The sequence below is a fragment of the Neofelis nebulosa genome, chromosome 6, assembly GCF_028018385.1.
Source record: "Neofelis nebulosa isolate mNeoNeb1 chromosome 6, mNeoNeb1.pri, whole genome shotgun sequence".
In the NCBI taxonomy this organism is placed as follows: domain Eukaryota; kingdom Metazoa; phylum Chordata; class Mammalia; order Carnivora; family Felidae; genus Neofelis; species Neofelis nebulosa.
The window spans coordinates 111,207,401-111,219,766 of record NC_080787.1 but is presented as its reverse complement, the minus strand read 5'-3'; the positions used below and the strand labels follow the sequence as shown (position 1 = coordinate 111,219,766).

The window sequence follows — 12,366 nt, the reverse complement described above, 5'->3', positions numbered from 1 at the left end:
AAGTCATATTTTCTGTTAGTTATTATATATTTATATTTTAAAGAGGAAATGCCTCCCAGATCCATTCTTTTTTTTCCAAGTGATAACTCTGAATTTATTTTTTTAACTTTATTTATTTTGAGAAAAAGAGCATCATCAGGGGAGGGGCAGAGGGAAAGGGAGAGAGAGAATCTCAAGCAGGCTCCACACTGTCAGAATAGAGCCCAACAGAAGACTCGAACTCACGAATCATGAGATCATGACCTGAGCCGAAACCAAACTTAGAAACCTTACCAACTGAGCCACCCAGGTACCCCCAGAATATTTCAGTTTGGTATTTTTGAAGCTCTACTAATAGAAAAGTATTGAGTTATATAACATTTTGATATTCTGATGACAATTATTAATATAAGGCATTGAATTATTTAGTGCAAGAATAGAACACTGGTCTATTAAAAACATGTAGTGTTGTCATGAATAGGATATATGAAAAAATTTTTAAACCTCTTACTGTAAATAAAAATAATTAAGGTGCTCTCAGGAAAGTTAACATAATACGGGGGTGGCAGGCTACAGACACACCCATTCATTTACATTTTGTCTATGACTGCTCTGATTCTACATCTCCAGTTAGTGAGTGAATGGATGAAGAAATGTCCTATGACCAAAAATTCTGCTTCCAATCATTTACCCTGAGGAAATAGTCATATATATAAATAAGTGTGTACAGCAATGTTCATCCCACTGCTCTTTGTAATATCAAGACAGTGGAAACCTCAGTGTCAAGTAATAGGAATCTGGCTAAGTTCTGGCACATCTGGCATACACTGGTATATTATATAACTTTTTTAAGAGAGATACTACAGAAATGTATGCATTAATGTAAAACAGGTCAGCAAACTGCAGCACTCTGGCCAGATTCATCCTGAGACCTGTTTTTTACTACCAGAGCTAAGAATGGCTTTTACATTTTAAAGGATTATAAAAGAAAAAAAAAAAAAAAAAACCTATGAGAGATAGAGAGTATGTAACTGGCACTTACCATCTGACCCTTTACAGAAAATGTTTGCTGACCTCTGGTATGCAGTGTTGTTTTTGATGTAGATTGAGTTGCTGGGGATGGATTTAAAACATTACATATGGAAGACTGCCATTTTTCAAAAAAAAAAAAATGCAATCAATACCGTTTAGAAGAATAGACACTTAAGATGTTAACAATAGTTTGTATCTAGATGGATAGGATTAATGGGACCCTATTTTTTTGTCTGTATAATTTTGTGATTTTTCAATAATGAGAATATATTCATTGTAAGATAGGAAAAATTAAAAATTTACTTTTGGTGTTAGGTAAAAAGAATGGGGGATGAGAAGGAACTTGTGAGTTCTCAGGTGCAAAGGTATAGTTGTCCATTTTGTAGATGAAGCAGCTGAGGCTAAGGGAGGTTAATCAACTTGCTGAGGGAGGCATAAACATAAAAGAAAAATAGCACTGCGCCAAGTTTTTTTGTCCAGCGACATCACCATTTGATAACTTAAAATGTTCATCCATCAGTTGACTTGGTTAATTATGAACTCTGTGCCCAGGGGCAATTTAGAGGTGTCCTTTATCTGATAAAAGAGGGTTATGCAGAAATCAAAACCACCAAATTAATGGGATTAGATGTAGAATCAGATGGGTTTATATTTGCTTAGACTGAAAAAGGATTCGCTTACATTTTGCATTTTTTTAGAAAAAGCAAACAGAACCTGTGTAGATGTAGGTATTTAGTTGACTTTGCAAATTTGCAAGCTACTATTGCTAAATACCATACTAATTCACTGCTGTTTCATCCATGTAGAGTTAATAGTTCATATTCAGTCACCTGACACAAAATTAGGGCACATTTCCTGAAGCTCATGCCCTTCAACAGAAGACAAACATGCAAGAGACATTTGACATCCTCAGGCTCTGGTACAGACAGCTGTTTACAAAATTAGTCAGCAATTTAGAAGGAGAGCAAATATACTACAACAGTGAGAAATCTTCACTATAATGAACTGATAGCTAATAACCAAAAGAAACATTACAACTACAGAAGACAGACATAAAAGCTCAGCAGTTTTTGGACCATTTGGTGTATGGACAAAAAGCCTAATATCCTCCAATCATTCCTGAGGGAACCGTGATCTTATAACAAAGAACAATGAGGATGGTAACTATTATCGCTCTTTACAAAGCACATGGACATTTAATAACATTTAATCATCTTGTGGGGAAAATGATTCCCTGTTCACATATTTAAAAACTGAGGCACAGAGGGGGTTAAGTGAGTGCTCAATATCTTACAGCTCCATTAGCAGATGGCAAGGAGCTAGATCTCTTAGTCCCAAGCCAGTGTCTGTATGTGATACAGATGCTGAGTCAGCAAGACAGGATAGATGTACATTTCACTAGATCAAAAGAACAGATAAACATGTTTCTAAAACCAAATAACAAGGTTAAACTAAAGATATTTTGATGTACTTTAGAGATGAGGTTCAGCATCTGGAAAAATCCCTAGCATAGAATGTCTTAAAACTCAGAACTGCCAAGGAATCATAATATACTTGGATAGATGAGGCTGTCATTTTATTCTTATCTTTCTATTGGACAAAGGTTTCCAAGCCTCGATTCTGTGTATTTCAAATGATTTGTGATATTTGCCTGTAAATGTAATAATAAACAGAACAGTCCCTGTTTTAATACTGTGATAGCACATATTAATAAGCTTTATGTGGTGGATTCCCCAAATTCTATTAGAAATCATAGATAGGGTACAGATTTTCATAATTTCCTGTCTCTTTAGCAGGGACTATGTTTTCTTTAAAAAGATGTTTTCTTTTTGATGTGAAATGTGTGTTCAGGCACTATCTGGCATACTTAAGTAATATTAAGTATCGTTAGCAATATACTGCATATTTTTCAAACCTCATGTTGGTGAATTGCCCATTTTTTAAGACCAAAATTGAGACAGAATGAGCAGCTCAACAGCCCATCTCTGAGCACTGTATAATGGCTTGGACTATTATGCTGTTATTTATTGTTCTTTTGGCCAGTGTTTTTTAGAACATCTAAGGTAACACAATGTATGGTACACCTAAGGATAATTCTCAGTGCAAGAGCTACATAACCATTGGTGCTGTTCACATTTTTGTGCATTTTGGATATATGTTAGAACTTCCATATTAAATGTATGTTAGAAGAGGGACACATAGCTTTCTGTCATCATACTATTTACCTTCTCTAAACCCTGCACTGCCCCATTTATCTCTACAATAAACATATACTTTCCCCTTGAGAAAGTTTTTTAAAGGACCCTAATTATTTCTCAGGATCTTTTCTCTATCACAAAACCATTGTAATATTTCTTGGCATTGTCATTTATGTACCTTTGCCCTTACAACTAAGAAAAGTTGCATAACCAATGAGAACTCCTGCCTTTCTCCTGCCCCATTCCTCAGGGTCCTGATTCAGAAATTCCTACATTTGTTGTGAATGGGAGGTACTACGGTGATAAGTGTTGGGACTTGCTTGACCCATGATATGCTCTTTTAACCAACCCTTTAACTTCTCTCCCTGATATTTAAGGTTAATGAACTTGTCTTATTTCATTTGGGCCCTATAAATCTACCTCTCTACTCTGCTCTCTGTCCAGCTCCTTCCTCTCCCCTTCTGTTTGATCTCCTGTCCTCCACCACATTAATGCAGAGTGTACACAAACAGGTACATACCTACCCCCAAATAAACACCCACCTACACCCACATAAGTGCCACCTCTCCAATCTTACCTCACCCCCAGGACCTAACTCAATCTCTTTCTTTGTTTTATTCCCATAGTTACAGCCTATATCGCACAATTTAGTCTCTATTTATGTGCTACTGTTGTTTTATGGTGTATATTTTATGTTTATATAGTTTTATATGCCTGACTTGCCTTCCTGGTTGTAAGCTCCTTGAGATCATGGATCTTTGTTTTCTCACGGATCTCTCTTATAGTCCTTATCACATTGAGAAACATGCAGTCAGTGCTTCCTAAGTCTTAAAACCAGATCGTATAGAGAAGAAAAGTACTCAGAAAGTGTCTTGTCTAGTGCCCTTCATGAAGGCCCTAGATGAAAATGAAGGCCATCTTCATTGTGACAGAACTGAAAAGTAGCAGACCCTGAACTGGAACCCAGGTCTCCTGACCGCCTGTTCAGTGTACCTATTACTAGGCCACCTTGACTCTGGCTTATTTATGCTCAGGGAAATCGTAGGACCAGTTCCAGGAGGAGGTGGCCATGGTTTCTGCCACATGGATACTGGTGATGTTGACCTTAAACAGCCTGAAATTCTCTCTAGTATTTCTCCCCATTTTTCATCCTGCTCGCTTAACTTTATAAGATCTTCCCTGTTCAGGAGCTAGGGAATGAAATTAGAGCCCCCAGGAAAAAACTAAGAAGCTAAGGAATAGAATTAGAACCCTCAAGGAAGAATCAGTACCAAGATGCAATTTTATTAATTCATTTATCAACATTTATTCGTTTTGACTAGGAGATACTATAAAAGCAAACTTAAAAAAAAAAACTTTTCACTGTTAATTTTTTCATGAGAAATATTTTTAAAAAGCTAGCTAAGTCAAAAATGCCTATTCTCTAGGGTATTCTATATCCAGATTTTAAAATTATACCTATCAGAAGTTTTTTCCTTTCACTTAAACTTTGTGGTTTTCATACATTGGAAAAAAAGTCTAAGGCACAGTTACATTGACTCTTCTTGGTTATGACTCATGGTTACTGGCAGATTAACATGCATATTCTTTTTATTCCAAATAATCAAGTTCAGGGGGATCTTAGTGCTTTACTTTTGCAGGGAAAGGAAGGACACTTGCTTCATCTAATTGCCTAAAGACTAAAAATCGAATTACACTGAATCATAGAGAAGAAAAACAAAACAATTGACAAAAGAATTCATCTAATCAAATTTATAAATTCATAAAAAATGAAGTTCATAATGCAACTTGACAAATACAACAAATAGTTCTTATTTAGAAAAATGTCAGTTTTGGGGTTTAATGAATTACAGAGAGAATGCAAAATTTGAAAAAGGCAGTGTAAGATGTGTGCACACATACATACATAGAACTCACAGGGGAGTTTCTGTGAGTCAGAAGAATTACTTGTTTCTGGGGTGGAATGAAGCTGGCATTCACTTGACCACAGCTACTATTGAACTGTCCCACATCAGAGCATTTAATTGGGGGAATAGGGCCTCTCTGAGCATCAGTTTCATCTGTACACTAAGATTATAGAACTAGATGACCTCTGACATCCCTTCCAGCTCTAAATTTCTTCTGGATTAACTATTTTTATATATCTTTATTTAAATACTTAAACCTTTAGCAATTCTACTCTAAATTATAAAGCCACAGTAGCTCAATAACTACTTATTGGTTGAATGATTAAATTTGGCCCGTGTCATGTGTGTTAATCAACTCAGCTAACGATATATAGGTTATTTTAGTTGTTTTCAGCCAAAGATATTTATCATATCTATGGCATCTTGTGCTGAAAGCTTTATGTAGCAAAAATGAGTAATAGGTAAACACTGCTTATACTAATGGGGAATTAGTGTTTGATCTTTTAACAGTGAAGTTTTCAGCTCAGCGTAAGCATTTGAAGAAAGGCTTTGATATTGATTGCGCACTTCAAACTGAAGCATGTCTGAACTGAAACTGGTTCTTTCCAGTGCCAGAGCCTTCTGTTCTTATTCATTTCCTCTTTCCTTACTCTTTGCTCTAGCGTGTAAATATTCCTGTACAGTTCTTCGGGGATCTGCAAACTAGAAAGGCAAAAAAAGCCATACATCTTGTTTACAGCCTTGTCTAATCCTATCTGTAAGGGAAAAGTAAAAAGATAAATGTTTTTATTTGATACATTCTACAATCTGAAGTTTTTAAAACACTGATCAAAAACAGCAGTAAGACTATGATGATGTTCCTTAAAAGTAATGAAAAGATACAGGTTTGGTGCAGTTATTTTGAAATTCTTAACTTGAGACCATAAAAGTTTTTATTTAAACCTATTTGTTAGATACATGCTTGAAAGATTATTTTAGAAGCTATTTCATCATATTTTACTACCCTTCTTTCAGCAGATTACATTAGTTTTAATTTTTCGCTATGGATATCATCAGAATCTCTATGATGCAGGATCTTTTTCAAGTTTCCTTGTGGGTCGTAAGTGTCTGCCCATCTCAAATTGATCGGTACATGTTGTACAAAAACTATTTGATTTTAATGGTCATTTTAAAAAAAAAGAAAATATCTTCTATTATCAGCATGGATTGCATTTTATTAACTGTCAGTTTTCTTTTTGCTATCTTTATAAAATCCTTCCTACCAAACATAAGTACCAGTAAATCCTAGAAACCAAGGTTGACTAAGAATTTGATGGCAAATTAACACTTCCTATCTTTATAAAAATGATAATAGGTTTGCTTTTTTGTGAGTCCCATTTTAGTACTAGCTTTATGACTTTAGAGTACTTGCTTTTCTATAAGCCCATTTAACTGGGGAAACCAAGAACCAGAAAAGTTAAGTGATGCACCCAGGCGCCTCTTGAAGTCATGGTAGAGCCAGTCCTAGGATGCCAAGTGCTGGCTGGTCCAGTGCGAACTTCATCCTGCTTGCCCCATTTGAAAGAGCACAGAAGTACCATTTAAGTGTGCTTTTTGTGATCATTTGCCTTTCAGCACATTGTCCAGCATGTGCTAGTTAAAACTTAACTGTTCTTTAGAATGATTTGTGATATTTTCCCTTCATTCTTATAACAGCATTAACTTAACAATCTAGTTTCAAATTTTATTACATAGTCACTATTTTAAGGAGAAAGACATTATCTTTGGGAATCTGGATTCCTCCTCCAAGTAACTTGTCTTAATATCTCAGGAAGAGATAACAAATCAAACATTAAGAATTAGAATTGACTCAGGCTCATATATGATTTCATTTAAAGCATGAATATGTTAATTAATGTTTTTACCCAAAACTATTTGTAATTGTGCCCAAGGGTTGAGACTCCACAATATTTGACATAATTCATTATTTTCCAACCACAGAAACTAGTAGAATAGGATAGAGCACTTCACAAACACTAGAATATCAATGGTTTCTGATTACAGAGCCCAAGGTATATTTATTAATATTGGATTAATTCATTTATTAAATGAACATTTACTGAGTACCAGCTACATTATAGGATACTAGGTGTATGTATACCTCAACAAAGAAAACAGTCCATGCCCTTGTGAAGCTTATGCCTGCTGGGATTGTCAAACAATAAACAATACATTAATTAGGGACGTGATAAATGGTGGGACAGAAATAAACAAGATGATATGATGAATAGTAAATGGAATGGCTAACTTTACATGGTGTTGTTAAGAAAGACCTCCAAAAGGGTCATGAAAGTGGATTCCTAAAGCTAAGCATGAACTAGGCATGCAGAGAGCTAGGGAGCCAGCAAAGGTGGACTAGGGAATCTCAAGACACAGGGTTGTGATTTTCTCTCTGTTAACTGAGAATACAAATATTCTCCCACCCACTACTCATAGGAATACTGTGGTGATATCAATAAATTTAAACACAAAATGACCTGGGGCACCTGGGTGGCTCAGTTGATTAAGCATCGGACTTCGGCTCAGGTCATGATCTCAGGGTTCATGGGTGTGAGCTCCATGTTGGGCTCTGTGCTGGCAGCTCAGAGCCTGGAGCCTGCTTTGGATTCATCTCCCTCTCTGTTTCTCTGCCCCTCTCCTACTCATGCTCTCTCTCTCTCAAAAATAAACATTTAAAAATCTTAAACACAAAATGACTTAATCTGAGTTGGATATGTATAATAGGCAGTGAGGAGAAATGGAGGTGTTTTTCTCTACTTGTAGGAAGAAAAGAAAGTTACTTGGGGAGGGGCGCCTGGGTGGCGCAGTCGGTTAAGCGTCCGACTTCAGCCAGGTCACGATCTCGCGGTCCGTGAGTTCGAGCCCCGCGTCAGGCTCTGGGCTGATGGCTCGGAGCCTGGAGCCTGTTTCCGATTCTGTGTCTCCCTCTTTCTCTGCCCCTCCCCCGTTCATGCTCTGTTTCTCTCTGTCCCAAAAATAAATAAAAAACGTTGAAAAAAAAAATTTTTTAAAAAAAAAGAAAGTTACTTGGGGGTACAAGAGAGTCACACAAGAAAGCATTAGAGATCTATATCTTGATTTCTGTAATCAAATGCTACATTATGTGATGCCAGTTGGCAGTGTAGGAGTTCACATAAGGCAAAGATCTTGGCCTGGAGTTGAGATTTAGACTAGGCCTTGAGGAATGGGTGAATTTGGATTGGTCACCAGGAGGCAGAAAAGGGTGTTTCAAGGTGAGAGAACTCTACAAATAAGTATACAAAGGTTGCACCCCCCCAAAAAAAAAATAAAGGAATTATGCAAAAATATAGAGATGTTAACTAAGCTTATTGTAGTAATCATTTCACAGTGTATGCATGAATCAGATCATCACGGTATATACAATTTTACATGCCAATTGTATCTCAGTAAAGTTGGGAGGAAAATCACTTAAGAAAAAAAAAAGATACTAAAGTGGATGGACCTTGAATGAGTGACCAAGACCATGAAGACTCAAGCTGGAGCCAGAGTGGTCTTAGAGAGAATGGAAGACAATAAATTGGTCTCGTTCATAGAGGTCATTGAAAAGTCAGCAGATCAGTTTTAACCTGATGTTTTAGACAAGAGGGAATCATTATTGTTTCTTGAAGAAGAAAGTCGTATAGTAAAAAGATTCGGTAATACAGATACAGACTAATGGAAACAGGAAGGGAAATCCTGGAGAATGGGAGACTTCCTTTTTTTTTTTTAATGTTTGTTTATTTTTGAGAGAGAGAGAAAGAGAGCGCATTCACTGAGGGGCAGAGAGAGAGGGAGACACAGAATCTGAAGCAGGCTCTAGGCTCTGAACTGTTAGCACAGAGCCTGATGCAGGACTCAAACTTACAAACCACAAGATCATGACCTGGGCCAAATTTAGACGCTTAACTGACTGAGTCACCCAGGCGCCCCAAGAGGGCCTTCTTTTTTTATCATGCCATTTCATTGTACCTGGTGATGAAAATGAGGACTATGCTCATATCACAGAAAGGGAATGAATTGGATATGAGACATTTCAGGGAAATGAACATTGACATTTGATGACTAAAGAGTGATAAATCAATAGTCAAAATGCTTCCTCTCTTGGGACCCACGGATTGGTTGAACAGTGTCAGTGGTGGAACTGGGGAAGTTTGCCTGGAATATTAAGTGATTATTTCATCTTGGACATGTTGTTTCAGAAGACAGCAAGATACCCAAATTGTGATGTGAGTACACAAGTAGAAGTATAGCACTAGAGCTGACATGGAAGGTTGAATTAGAAAATGCAAACAGGTGATGAGAACTGAGGGCTTAGCTCTTGAGAATGAATGCTGATGGTAAGAGTATGTGTAATGGGGTCATAGCACACACACACACACAACCTGAGGAGAAGGTACCAAAACAGCAGTGGGATAAAAGCCAAGACAAGAAAGAATTTCAAGCATTTCCTTCTAGGGAAAGTTCTTAGGGAAATACCATTATCACTATCACCATAATGATACAGCTAACCTTTTAATGTGATTGCTGCGTGTCCTAAGATCCTTCAATATAGAAACAGTCATTTCTTTCCACAATCTTTAAAATAGTAAATGCAACTGTGGGCTTTTTTTTTTTTTTTTTTGAGAGGGGGGAGTGAGGCAGAAGAAGAGGGAGACAAAGAATCCTAAGGAGGCTCCATGCTCAGCGTGTAGCCCAAAGCAGGGCTTGATGCAGGGCTTGATCTCAAGACTGTGAGATCATGACCAGAGATGAAATCAAGAGTTGGATGTTTAACTGACTGAATCACCCAGGCACCCCAGTAAATACTATTGTTATCCCCACTTTATAGATGTGGAAGCTTAGCATAGAGGGATTAAGCAATTTGTCCAAGAATACCCAATTTGAAGAAGTTGAAACTAATATTCAAGTATAGGCATTGTGTTTTCAAAGCCTGCATCCTTAACCTCCCATGCCATATGGTTATAATATCCACGATGGTGTTTTAATTGCATCGTTTGACTTCCATCTTATGTAAGTTTCTTGAAAAAGGAGTTAATTAACTAACAGTTTAAAAAGTGAAACTAGGAAGTCAGCAGATGGCTGGGCGGTGATTGGATAATCCCTTTCAGCAGAAAAGAATGTAGAATTCTATAGAGTAAGGCAGAGAAAGAGAAGAATATATCTTTGGGTCTTTTTTTTTTTTTTTTTTTTCTCCTCTCCTTCGATATACTGTTAGTGATTGAAATGGGAAATTGTCCACTTTAAAGAGAGTTATAGTAATTTGTGGGGAAAATAAACCCTCTGTTTTCTAGTGCTTTCTATGTATTACAAATGTCTGTGTCATTTCTATACCAGGAATGTTAGTTTATCTAAACTGATTGTCAACCAAAACTTTACAGTAAAACTCATTACTTCCTTAATTTTCATTACTAAATGAGTCTGCAAAAGAGTAGGGTTTTCAAAATAGCATCAACAGGGGCGCCTGGGTGGCGCAGTCGGTTAAGCGTCCGACTTCAGCCAGGTCACGATCTCACGGTCCGTGAGTTCGAGCCCCGCGTCAGGCTCTGGGCTGACGGCTCGGAGCCTGGAGCCTGTTTCCGATTCTGTGTCTCCCTCTCTCTCTGCCCCTCCCCCGTTCATGCTCTGTCTCTCTCTGTCCCAAAAATAAATTAAAAAAAAAAAAAAAAAAATGTTGAAAAAAATAAATTAAAAAAAAAAAAAATGTTGAAAAAAAAAAAACAAAATAGCATCAACATTGGTATTACTGGAGTGTATTCATTCTGGGAGCCCAAGTGTATGCCAGGATTTCTCTGTGGGGAGGCTCAGGACTTACAGCAGGAATTATGGACTGGAACCCTTCCCTCTGGAGATGCTACACAAGACCTCTTTGACACGGGGTTTAAAGAATGCTTTTCCACTGTCTGGGAGAGGACTTTGTTTCCATTTTTTTCCATGCTTTTCAGGGTTTCCCCAGCCTTTCTCACATCTCCGTTGTTTGAGCAAGAGGCAAAGGGAAATAGTTAAGTTCCCATCCCACCATGCTCAGTCCTATACAGTATAGGAAGGAGAAGGGGCGGGGCACCTGCTTGCTGCTTCAACTGTCACAGGGAAAGCTGTAGCATGCCTTCCTTCGGTGAGACCGTGAATGCTTGTCATCTCATTACCCTTCCTAAGGCACAATGTGCTCAAGTGAACTGGCTGCTTAAAAACTTTTGATATTTTCCCATTTTAACAGAATAGAATTCTTAGACTTAGGTTTATGACACTCCACAGTTTGGGCCCATGTTGTATACGTCTGACCTTGTTTACCAGTATTCCCTCTTTTTTGGTTAGGCAGGCTGACCTATTCCATTTCTGCTACAGGTCCCCACTTGCCTGTGTCTGTGTTTATTACACTGACAGCCCCCGGGGATACCGCTTCCACTTCCTGCCTTAATTTCTAGTATTCCTAGTCCCATTACATGCTGAGTACAGCCCTCATCTAAATGCTGTCTTCACGGGGCGCCTGGGTGGCGCAGTCGGTTAAGCGTCCGACTTCAGCCAGGTCACGATCTCGCGGTCCGTGAGTTCGAGCCCCGCGTCGGGCTCTGGGCTGATGGCTCGGAGCCTGGAGCCTGTTTCCGATTCTGTGTCTCCCTCTCTCTCTGCCCCTCCCCCGTTCATGCTCTGTCTCTCTCTGTCCCAAAAATAAATAAAAAAATGTTGAAAAAAAAAAAAAATTTAAATGCTGTCTTCACCATAGAGCATTACAGAGTGCATCTGAACTCCCAGATGATTTTATCTCCAGTTGTCGTTCTATCTATGTTCTAGATATTTATGTGCATATATCATCTTCCTTATAAATTCTGGGCATAACTTGTACCTAATTTAACTTTGTGTCTTCCATTTCACCTACACTTAACATCAGAGGAAGTTAAAACTGCAAAGAAGTGAGAGGACGTATAGGTTAATTGTAATAATATGTTTTTAAAACTTCTCCTTTCTCTGTGCTCTACTGAATCAGTAAAGATGGGACAGGACCAGATCTCCCGATTTTCAGTCCAGGACTTACCCTCCAGCAGCCCTGGTTCTGCCTCTGGTTTGCATGTTGGAATCATCTGATGTCACCGGTGGTGCTTAAAAAAAATTGTGTTCCGGGAGCCTCAAACCATAGAATTTAGAATCTTGAGAGTGCGATCCAGACGTCCGTATTATTCAGATCTCCCAACATGATGCTAATGTGCAACCAAGAT

At 38.0% G+C, this 12,366-nt stretch overlaps 1 protein-coding gene across 1 annotated transcript in view; it reads left to right on the top strand.

Annotated features, from left to right (window-relative positions):
- The window catches only part of MAN1A1 (mannosidase alpha class 1A member 1), a 166,279-nt gene that overhangs the window by 83,376 nt on the left and 70,537 nt on the right, over positions 1-12,366 (top strand). The window lies entirely within an intron of this gene.